Genomic DNA, 11648 nt, shown 5'->3' on the forward strand with positions numbered 1-11648 from the left:
TAATGCATGCCTGCATGATAATGAAAAACTAACTGCTCCAAAAAGTGCAACAAATCTGGTAAAATCTGCATGTGAGATTAACTGTGTTTATAAACCACCACTGCATATTTGGAATAAACCAACAAAAGTGGATAAAAAGGTGGGATGATTATAAGTGGAAACCCCACTGCAGAGGCGTAGCTAGGGCAAGATGCAAAATGGCGCCCCCGCCCCCCCAAAAAAACACAGCAAAAGAAGCATGTGCGTGCGCCTTCAGCCACACATCAGAAGGGCCGTGGCCCCACACCACAAGGGGCGTGGCCATGCACCAGAAGGGGTGTGGCCACTGAAAATGGCCCACAGTGCCAGTTACATTGCCCACATTGCCCCACAGTGCCAGATACATTGCCCCACAGTGCCAGATACATTGCCCCACAGTGCCAGATACATTGCCCGACAGTGCCAGTTACATTGCTCCACAGTGCCAGATACATTGCCCCACAGTGCCAGATACATTGCCCCACAGTGCCAGATACATTGCCCGACAGTGCCAGTTACATTGCCCCACAGTGCCCCACAGTGCCAGATACATTGCCCCACAGTGCCAGATACATGCCCCACAGTGCCAGATACATTGCCCCACAGTGCCAGATACATTGCCCGACAGTGCCAGTTACATTGCCCCACAGTGCCCCACAGTGCCAGATACATTGCCCCACAGTGCCAGATACATTGCCCCACAGTGCCAGATACATCCCCCACAGTGCCAGTTACATTGCCCCACAGTGCCAGTTACATGCCCCACAGTGCCAGTTACATTGCCCCACAGTGCCAGTTACATGCCCCACAGTGCCAGATACATGCCCCACAGTGCCAGTTACATTGCTCCACAGTGCCAGATACATTGCCCCACAGTGCCAGATACATTGCCCCACAGTGCCAGATACATTGCCCGACAGTGCCAGTTACATTGCCCCACAGTGCCCCACAGTGCCAGATACATTGCCCCACAGTGCCAGATACATGCCCCACAGTGCCAGATACATTGCCCCACAGTGCCAGATACATTGCCCGACAGTGCCAGTTACATTGCCCCACAGTGCCAGATACATTGCCCCACAGTGCCAGATACATTGCCCCACAGTGCCAGATACATTGCCCGACAGTGCCAGTTACATTGCCCCACAGTGCCCCACAGTGCCAGATACATTGCCCCACAGTGCCAGATACATGCCCCACAGTGCCAGATACATTGCCCCACAGTGCCAGATACATTGCCCGACAGTGCCAGTTACATTGCCCCACAGTGCCCCACAGTGCCAGATACATTGCCCCACAGTGCCAGATACATTGCCCCACAGTGCCAGATACATCCCCCACAGTGCCAGTTACATTGCCCCACAGTGCCAGTTACATGCCCCACAGTGCCAGTTACATTGCCCCACAGTGCCAGTTACATGCCCCACAGTGCCAGATACATGCCCCACAGTGCCAGTTACATTGCCCCATAGTGCCAGTTACATTGCCCCATAGTGCCAGTTACATGCCCCACAGTGCCAGATACATGCCCCACTCAGTGACAGTTACATGCCCCACTGTGCCAGATACATGCCCCACTCAATGCAGCACAGCGCCTCTCCTTCCCCTCACCGCTCCAGGTCTCCGGCGGCTGTCTGGCGCCGGTTCGCTAGCCAATCAGAGCTCGCGGACCGGCAGCCAATCAGGAGCCGGTCCGCAAGCTCTGATTGGCTAACACCACCGGAGACCGGACACAGCAGCGCTGCTGGCAGCGGCCGTGCGAGGAGGGAGAGACGCTGCGCTCTCCTCCCCTCACATTTCGGCGTGACAGGGGCAAATGGGGCATGATGGCCTGGCCGCCGCCGGCGCCCCCCTCTCCTGGGCCTGCCACTCGTCCTACCCTTGTTACGCCTCTGCCCCACTGGGACTGAGATATAATATAATTCTCACTAGAAAGACTAGATGAATAAGCTTCTTGTGTATGCTGCTGAGCCTGATAAACTCATTTGGTAAAAAAAAAAAAAACAGCTGAACTTTTGAATTTGAGATTACAAATAATGGGGGTCATTCCGAGTTGTTCGCTCGTGGCCGATTTTCGCTATGCTACGATTAGTTGCAAATTGCGCATGCGCAAGACACGCAGGGCGCATGCGCTTAGATATTTAACACAAAACTTAGCTGTTTTGCTGTGGCTTCTGCGGCACTTTTCAGTTGCACTGGTGTTCGGTAAATGATTGACAGGAAAGGGGCGTTTCTGGGCGGCAACTCAGCGTTTTCCCAGCGTTTGCAAAAAAACGCAGGCGTGTCAGGGAAAAACGCGGGAGTGTCTGGAGAAACGGGGGAGTGGCTGGCTGAACACAGGGCGTGTTTGTGACGTCAAACCAGGAACTAAACGGACTGAGCTGATCGCAATTCGTGAGTAGGTCCGGAGCTACTCAGAAACTGCAAAGAATTATTTAGTAGCAATTCTGCTACTCTTTCGTTCTCAATTCTGCTATGCTAAGATACACTCCTAGAGGGCGGCGGCCTAGCGTGTGCCTCAGTTTTAAGCAATTTGCAGTTTTAAGATATAAAAGGTTATTGTGGTCTGTAAGAATGGTAATAGGATGAAGAGCTCCTTCCAGGAGATATCACCATTCTTCTAGAGCTAATTTGATGGTGAGTAACTCTTGAGCCCCAATAGCATAATTGCATTTTGCAGTTGTGAACTTGCGGGAATAAAATCCACAGGCGAGGAAATGGGCATCCGGAGCCCTTTAAGAAAGAACTGCTCCAACTATCACAGAAGGTGTGTCATCTTCCAAAATGAAGGGTAGAGAAGTACAGTATCTGTGTTGTTTCAACACTGGCACAGAGATAAACTTATGTTTGATGAGCTGGAAGGTTTTGGTGGCCTCTTCTGACCAACATAATGGATTGGCAACCTTATGGGTGAGAGCAGTGATAGAAGCAATGATGGTGGAAAAGTTCCACATTCATTTACAATAGTAATTAGCAAAATCTAGAAACTGTTGGACAACTTTGAGAGTCGTTGGAAGAGGACATTCTTGAATGGCTTGAAGCTTTTCCGGATCCATGCTAAGACCAGAACCTAAGATTATGTACCCTAGGAAGGGAATACTATTGAAATCTATCACAGCACGGTGCCCCAGCCTGAGCTCAGATATGCTAACCTGACACAGGTAGGCTCTCATAACGTTAGTTTTACTCAAGCTGCCACTACTCAGAGTATTGAATAGCGCTCTTGCAATCGCTTCCCAGCCTGCAGTAAGACAGTGAATGGCTGTCAGCCTGCAGATTGGTTGATGGCTGGAACGATCCACCAATCATAGTGCTGACAACCATTCACTCTATGGAAGCATGTGAAGAGACAGCGTGGGACTGCCGGAGAGGTAAGTTGTTGTTTTGTTTTTTTTATTCCCGTGAATGGTTGGGTAGGCGCCCCTGTGTATTGCTTTGCCCAGGGCCTATAATGTGGTAAGATGGCCCCGGTCGTATGTACAATTTGAAAAATCGCTAGAAGTATCTGATGTGTGCTACTCAGAATAAGGTCCAAAATTATTACTTTCAAAGCTAAAGATCTTATTTAGACATGGATGGATTTAATAAAACCTTAAACTGCATCCATATTTTCCAGATTATAATTTGAACATGCCAACCATAAAATCTTCACACATTTGCAGTTAAGTAAGAAAAGAAGTAATATTACATCACTATGCATGATAACAAAGGAAAATATTTGGAGGCTACAGACAGAAAATTACTGCATTTTAACGGCTTTTGGCTGAATAAAAAGAGGTTTTGTCATGGCCAGACATAAAACATGTCTGATTCTCCATGAGCACATAATTATATCATCTGTTCACTACCATGCTGTGGAAAGAAATCAATTTATCAAATTGTTTATACAAGTGCTATAAATATTAATTTACTAAATTCCGCAGTAATAGCAATTCACATTTACATATTGTAAGTTTCAGGTATCCCCATTTACTAATGTGTTTCCAGCACAATTTTTTTTTACCTAACCTGACTTAAAAGAATATAAAATAATAGTCAATCAAAACCTTACAGTGGTAAAACCATAGACAGGTTGTTTAGCGTACCTAAAAAATATATTAAAGAGAAACATTGGGGGTGATTCATATCTGATCGCTGCTGTGCATTTTCGCACAGTGGGCGATCCGCAATACAATGCGCATGCGTATGCACCGCAATGCGCACGCATGTGGGCCAACAACAATGGGTATCACCGGTTACAGGATGGTGCGAAAAATCCGATCGCACATGCGTTTGCAAGGTGATTGACAGGAGGAGGCCATTTGTGGGTGGTAACTCACCGTTTACTGGGGTGTCCACAAAAACGCAGGGGTTCCTAAGCGTTTTCAGGGAGGGTGTCAGACAACAGCTCCGGCCCCGATCAGCCTGTTCTCATCGCACTGAAGGAGTAAGTCCTGGGCTGCGCACAGACAGCACACAGTTAATTTTTGCAGCTCGGCGTACATATGCGATCACACACTCGCACAGCGACTATCTGAAGGCAGGTCAGCAAAGTTAGCAGCCCAGCAATAAGGTCTGAATCACCCCCATTCTCCATTAGCATTTACAGGCAGCAGTATATGCTGAATACAAGAGGTTTATAATTCTATCCTTCTGTTTTAGAATAAAGACAAATGTAATGATTCAGGGCTAAGGATTACAATTGCAAAGCTGTTTGCAGTAGCTTTGTGACTGCAATCCTTAGCAATGCAAATGCAGGAGGAGGTGCCTACCACCTCCTCCCTGCATTTGCAATGTGATAACATATGAGAAGAACATCACGACCATCAGTCGCGATGTTCATTAGCGACAGCAGACTGCAATGGCAGACTGAGTAAGCCAGAGCTTACTCAGGCATGTCATCACAGGTGGCCTTGCGAGGCCAAGGAAACTGCATCCACGATGCAGTCCTTGGCATCCCCACTTCTGCAAAACGCTGGCAGAGGCATTCACATTCCTGTGCTGATATTGCAGGACCATCGTGGAAATGCAGTAAGGATCGCATAAGTGATAAATGTTAATAGCACATAGGACCTCAATTCAGATGCAGTCGCAAAGCAGCTATTGTATGCAAATTGGTCTATGTTTTCTTACTGCGCAGTGTCTGAGCCGCAGTGCGCACATGTATCAAGTGAATTGCAATGGCAGTCACAATGAGGAATTAGTCGCAAAGTGAGTGACAAGAAGACTTGTTTGAGGATGGGAACGGGGAGTGTACGGGTAAACACAGGCATGTCATGGTCGTTCAGATGCATTTTCTGGGCATTCATAAATTATCAGTTGTGATCTTACTTGTTACTGGAGAGCCCTCGGCCTGCGCGTCTACAGAGGCACTCAAGAGTTTTCAATATGGTTCCAAAGTATCAGCAATTATATGCCGTTATATGGAAATAATGTTGTAGCAGTGGGCATCCTTATCCTCAGGTTAGCTTCTGCCCATATTAGCATATAATCACAATTGCATACAGCAAAAGATAGCAACAGCAGCAGCAAGAACAACCACACCTGAATTAGGCCCGTAGTGACGTACCTGCAGAAAGTGCAAACAAAAAATGCATACAGTATAATCATTATATAGCTGGGGTAGGAATCGTGTTTCTCTTTGGGTACCAGATGTTCAACACTCAAGTAAAAAAAATTCCGGAGTGCCAATAATTACTTAATTACCTTTATATATAAGCTGAATATGCATTTTTATTGTAGCCCACAACAAAAGTTATAGAAGGGACAGGTATGCACATGTTTCTTATCACAGGCTCATCTGGGAATAGAGTTTGAAAAATGTAATTTCTCTGTCTAATTTAAATAAAATGAAGTCCTGGGTTCTCGCACCATAGTAACACGTCTATTACACAGACTGATGCCAAAGTATTTATATCCTTACCATTAACAATGACAAACTCCTATCACTGTTACCATCCCAGGCTGCAGCTCATGCATGAAGCCCCCACCAATTTCACTACACCAAGCTACCTCCTGCCTCTGCAATTATCTGCGTGCTGGGCGGGGCCTCAGTACAGTATGAGCCAAAGGGGTTGCCGTCTATATAGATGCCGGTGAAGGAGGTGGTGACAGTGTACTAGTCCTGAGTCCTCAGACATGTGTACCCCCTGCCCCCACTTATTTTTAGCACTGATTAGGAGGAACAGGAAATATAATACATCAATAAAGAGATGACAGTTTCTGGGGTGTGTCACAGTTTGTGACTGCAATCCGTACACAGTTATAGTGGCTCCTGTGTCTTACTACTGGCAGACATATATAGTGGCAGATGCTCATTTAGCTTAGTGATATCATTCAGGTGCTTGAAAGGGAGGGGTATTTCTAAGCAAGAAAAATATCTTCTTTTTATTATTTTAATCATTATGACAGGGGAGGCACTGCCTCCCCTGCCTCCCCTGACTGCACGTCCTTGATGATTAACCGGCAAGGAGCCACATGATAATAGCTCCTTACTTAAATATATAGCAACCTCATAATGCTCCATATGGTATGTCAGGGCCTGCACCTCCTCCTAATGCAGGAACCTCTCATTATCATGTGGCTCCTTGCTGGTTAATCATAGACCCAGATTGGGGTAATGGAGGTGTGGGGTGTGGTGCCTCTGGACTGGCTGAGCTGGATGGCTTTAGTGTGGCATACCTTAACATTCTATTAACACTTATCACTTACTAATTTCTTTAACACTATTTCTCCATTTTAGTTACATTTCATTTTTGTATCACTTCCTTTATAGCTTCGGCTTCCTAACACTAATTTATTAACACTATAGTTTTTTCACTGGTATGCTGCCCTGGGCTTTCTGGCTTATGCTGATTTTTTGGGGTGCCACACCCTGCACCTAGATATAGCGCTATGGGGGGTCATTCCGAGTTGTTCGCTCGCTAGCTGCTTTTAACAGCACTGCACACGCTAAGCCGCCGCCCTCTGGGAGTGTATCTTAGCTTAGAGCAGAATTGCGAATAGAAATTTCTTAGCAGTTTCTGAGTAGCTCTAGACCTACTCACAGATTGCGATCAGCTCAGGCCGTTTCGTTCCTGGTTTGACGTCACACACACGCCCAGCGTTCGGCCAGCCACTCCCCCGTTTCTCCAGACACTCCCGCGTTTTTCCCTGACACGCCTGCGTTTTTCCGCACACTCCCATAAAACGGCCAGTTTCCGCCCAGAAACACCCACTTCCTATCAATTACACTCCGATCACTTCAACGATGAAAAATCTTCGTTCGGACGTGAGTAAATCTACTAAGTTTTGTGCTAAAATACTTAGCGCATGCGCACTGCGTACCATGCGCATGCACATTTTTGCCTTAATCGCTCCGTTGCGAAAATCTGCAATGAGCGATCAACTCGGAATGACCCCCATGGACGCCAAATATACAGAGAGGCCTTGACGCAGCTTTGGGGCTTATTCATACATTTTCGCAAATATATGTAACTGAGATCTCTGAATTCCAATATTGTGTGGGATTTAAATCTGGTTACTGTTATCATTCAGGGTGCAGGGGGAAACAATATGCCTTTTTTTCTTACTACTGACAGCCATGCTTTACTACTGTAGGTTTACTCAGAAAGTCAGTTATAGAACAATGTGTGTCTGATGCAGTGGCGTGTGGTGAGTTCAGTGGCTGGTAAGACCCCTATCACCACCGAGATGATGCGCTCTACCGCCCCACAAACCGATGCCCACTACCGCCACAGATGCCAGTGTCCTACAAAATCGCCACCTCGGCCTCCTTGCCACTAATTTGCATCTCAGTCCGATGCAGCCAATGCCCGCAGCTTGCCTGATTAAACTTGCGAAGAGCAGGCAGCTAATATATTGTCAATTTTATCAAATAAAAAATAAATATTATGGAGAGGGTGATGCCAGGGAGAGGAGGACAGAAGTGGGTGACAGGGAGAGGTTGACGCCCGGAAGAGAGTAACAGCAGTGGGTGACAGAGAAAGGGTGACACTGGCAGCATTGGGTGACAGGGAGAGGGTGACGCCGGGGAGAGGGTGACAAAGAGAAGGTGATACTGACAGCATTGGGTGACAGGGAGAGGGTGACGCCAGGGAGAGGGTGACACTTACAGCATTGGGTGACGCCAGGGAGAGGGTGATGCCAGGGAGAGGGTGACAGAGAGAGGGTGACACTGACAGCATTGGGTGACAGGGAGATGGTGACAGAGAGAGGGTGACACTGGCAGCATTGGGTGACAGGAAGAGGGTGACAGCAGTGGGTGACAGACAGAGGTTGACACTGACAGAATTGGCCGACAGGGAGACGGTGACACCAGGGAGAGGGTGACACTGACAGCATTGGGTGACGCCAGGGAGAGGGTGACAGAGAGAGGGTGACACTGACAGCATTGGGTGACAGGAAGAGGGTGATTCCAGGGAGAGGGTGACCGAGAGAGGGTGACACTGACAGCATTGGTTGACAGGGAGAGGGTATCGCTGGGGAGAGGCTGACAGCAATAGGTGACAGAGAGAGGGTGACACGGACAGCATTGGGTGACACGGAGAGGTTGACGCCAAGGAGAGAGTGACAGCAGTGGATGACAGGGATAGGGTGACACTGACAGCATTGGGTGACAGGGAGAGGGTGACGCCAGGGAGAGGGCGATGCCAGGGAGAGGGTGACAGAGAGAGGGTGACACTGACAGCATTGGGTGACAGGGAGAGGGTGACGCTGGGGAGAGGGTGACAGCAGTGGGTGACAGAGAGAGGGTGATGCTGGGGAGAGGGTGACAGCAGTGGGTGACAGAGAGAGGGTGACACTGACAGCATTGGGTGACAGAGAGAGGTTGACGCCAGGGAGAGGGTGACAGCAGTGGGTGGCAGGGAGAGGGTGACACTGACAGGATAACAGGGAGAGTGTGATGCCAGGAAGTGGGTTACACGTAGAGGGTACTAGGGAGAGTACATTAAAATACAACATAAACATTACAGCCTGGGACCGCAGAACAGCATGGGTGAGCTAACATACATACACGCACACATACTGTATATGCACAGACACAAACACACATATAGTATACATACATACATACACACACACACACACAAACTTACATATGCACACAGTACACAACTCACATACCTGGGGCTGAGGGCAGACTGGTAGCAGCAGCACTGTGAGCCTGAGGACGGAGGGAGCTGCATGCACAGCCAGCAGCTCTCCCCAGACATCTGTATGCAGAGAGCTAAAGAGATCTCTGTTGCTGCTGCCGCTCCATGAACGCGGTCGCGGCTTTTTCTGAGATGGAGACTCCACTACCTGTCTCCATCTCTAACATTAAATATTCGGGCAATGGGGTGGTACATGCGCCACTGCCCCCTGTATGTTGGTCAGTTTAATTAATGTGCTCCTCACCCCCTACTATCCACACACACACCTTCAGCACCGGGCACTGGTAGGCGATCGCCGGGATTTTAGTTGGACACAGAAACTCTGGACACATGCTGAAACTCTGGAAACATGCTGAATGCAAACCCCGTATTGGCGACATGCAGCGCCCTCCGGTGGCGGGACCTGACTGAGGCACTTATACTAGTGCCGCTTCTAATGTTTTTTTCAATGGACTTTTACAGCCCGGAGTTTGGCCCCGCCCCCCGCTTCAGTTCCTTCAATATTGTGAGAGGCAGTGCTCTCACTGCCGCACAAACAAATTTGGTGCATTTGCCCAGCACAATTGATTAGAATAATACAAAACAGATATTAATGACACAGAATATGTGTTAAAAATATCTTCTTTGTATTATTTTAATCATTAATGACAGAGGAGGCACTGCCTCCCCTGACTGCACGTCCCTGGGTTGTCTCTTTGTAAACAAGCGGCAAATCTTCGGCATCTCCATTGGGCATCCTAATACAAATCCTGGTGGCTGTGATATTTGCATATTTTCACACACCTGCTGTATACAGAATCTCAGCTGAAAGGACATCTGCGTCCATCTTTGTATCAGGCCCTATATCCAATATATCATGTATAACTATAACATGAACCAATGTCATTTTAATAATCATTACAGATGTTAAGATGTTACCATGAGAAATTGTTTCTGCATGGTTAATGCTTTTAACCAGGGGCATTACTGGGGTCAGTGACACCTGGTGCGCTGAAAAGCCCCTTGGCGCACGCTGACTGAAATGAGTGTGGGGCGTCATGGGAAGGGGCATGGCCTCGTGGTCCTACCCTATTTTCATCACTCCGGGGGTATGTCCAGCATTACGAGATGCTGGGTTGCCCCCGGAGACTCATCTGGCTGCACTGCCGGCTCCTACACTGTGACAGGAGCCGAGAGCTGCACTTACAGCCACAGTGCAGCACCTGGCTCCCTGTTACTGAGGAGAAGTCTGCATTTTGGTGTCACTCCTCGGAGGGTAACACCCTCAACCCCCAACCCACCCCAGTGACGCCACTGCTTTTAACTATGTATGCATGTATTTGTTCCCCGGCCTTAAATATCTTTATATCCCATTCAGATCAGGTCTGTATCTGTATCCCTTGCTGACCTTATTTGGAATCGGATGCTCCCCTTCATTGATGGAATGTTCTTTGTAAATCCCTTATTAAGAAATTAAATTAACTATTAAAAACTGATAAAAAAAAAAGGAATTACTGGAAGATCATACGTATGTTTCATTCAAAAACATCCAATCGGTGTATTACTGTTGTCTGTCACATTAAACTAACTGAAACCGCTTAAGGTAATTTTATGCAAAAAAAAAAAAATCATATTAAGCTTTATAATGGCAAATTAATCTCCACCATCCTAGAAAAGATTTTCCAGTGACTTACATACATTCCTGCTGCCTCAATGCTTCTTATCCTCAAATCCAGCAGCAGCTGTTTTACTGTATGCATTGTGTTGGGAATTCACTCTCAATGTTTGAATCACATTGATGTAACCTCTTTCTGACCTAGTCTGGAAAGTGCTCAGCCAGAGACTAGTTCTGTTGCAAGTTATCTCAATATCCCCCAATAATCCTGGCTATAGTCTTTATGTGTATTCAAAAATATGGGCGCCAGGAATTTTTTAAATAAAAAGTTTGGATGTACTGTAACTGTGGATTACATCGCTATATACATTTATTAAGGATTGACAGCAACCTTGTTAAAGGGGACTCTCAGTTACTAAAACTTTGGGGCAGATGTACAGTACTAAGCCTTTGAGAGTAATAAAGTGGAGAGAGTTAAAGTAAAAACCAATCAGCTCCTGCCATTTTTCAAACACAGCCTGTAACATGGCTGATTGGTTGTTACTTTATCTCTCTCCACCTTATAGGGACGTACACACATAGCGATGTGTACAGAGATGTGTGCTGAGTGATCTAGCACAGAACGCTCAGCACACAGGTTGGGGTGGGGGTGGGGGTGGGGGGTACACTTACTTCACCCAGCAGCGAAGTAAGAGATGTAACTAGATTTTGGTGCATGCAGGTTAATCTAGAGACAGTGCTAACAACACGCGGGACGGCGCATCGCTATTGCTATGGGGCATACATAGGGAGTGATCCGTACTTAATTTGTAAGCAATCTAGTCAGATTTCTTTGAAATTAAGCATACATCTCTCCGTGTGTACCCCCTTTATCACTCTGCAAGGCTTAGTACATCTCCCCC

The 11648-nt window shown here is 47.3% G+C and overlaps 1 long non-coding RNA gene across 4 annotated transcripts in view; it reads right to left on the reverse strand.

Annotated features, from left to right (window-relative positions):
- Positions 1-9545, reverse strand: part of LOC134917674 (uncharacterized) — a 166775-nt gene extending 157230 nt beyond the window's left edge. For 3 of the 4 annotated variants that reach the window (XR_010177428.1, XR_010177425.1, XR_010177426.1), the window contains exon 1: positions 9419-9545. This is a non-coding gene — a long non-coding RNA (uncharacterized LOC134917674). Of the gene's footprint in view, positions 1-5328; positions 5537-9418 lie in introns of those variants that run through there. The other variant, XR_010177427.1, reaches the window with a different exon arrangement.
- Between the last annotated feature and the right edge of the window lie 2103 nt (positions 9546-11648).

Source organism: Pseudophryne corroboree, chromosome 1 (genome assembly GCF_028390025.1).
Source record: "Pseudophryne corroboree isolate aPseCor3 chromosome 1, aPseCor3.hap2, whole genome shotgun sequence".
Classification (NCBI taxonomy): Eukaryota; Metazoa; Chordata; class Amphibia; order Anura; family Myobatrachidae; genus Pseudophryne; species Pseudophryne corroboree.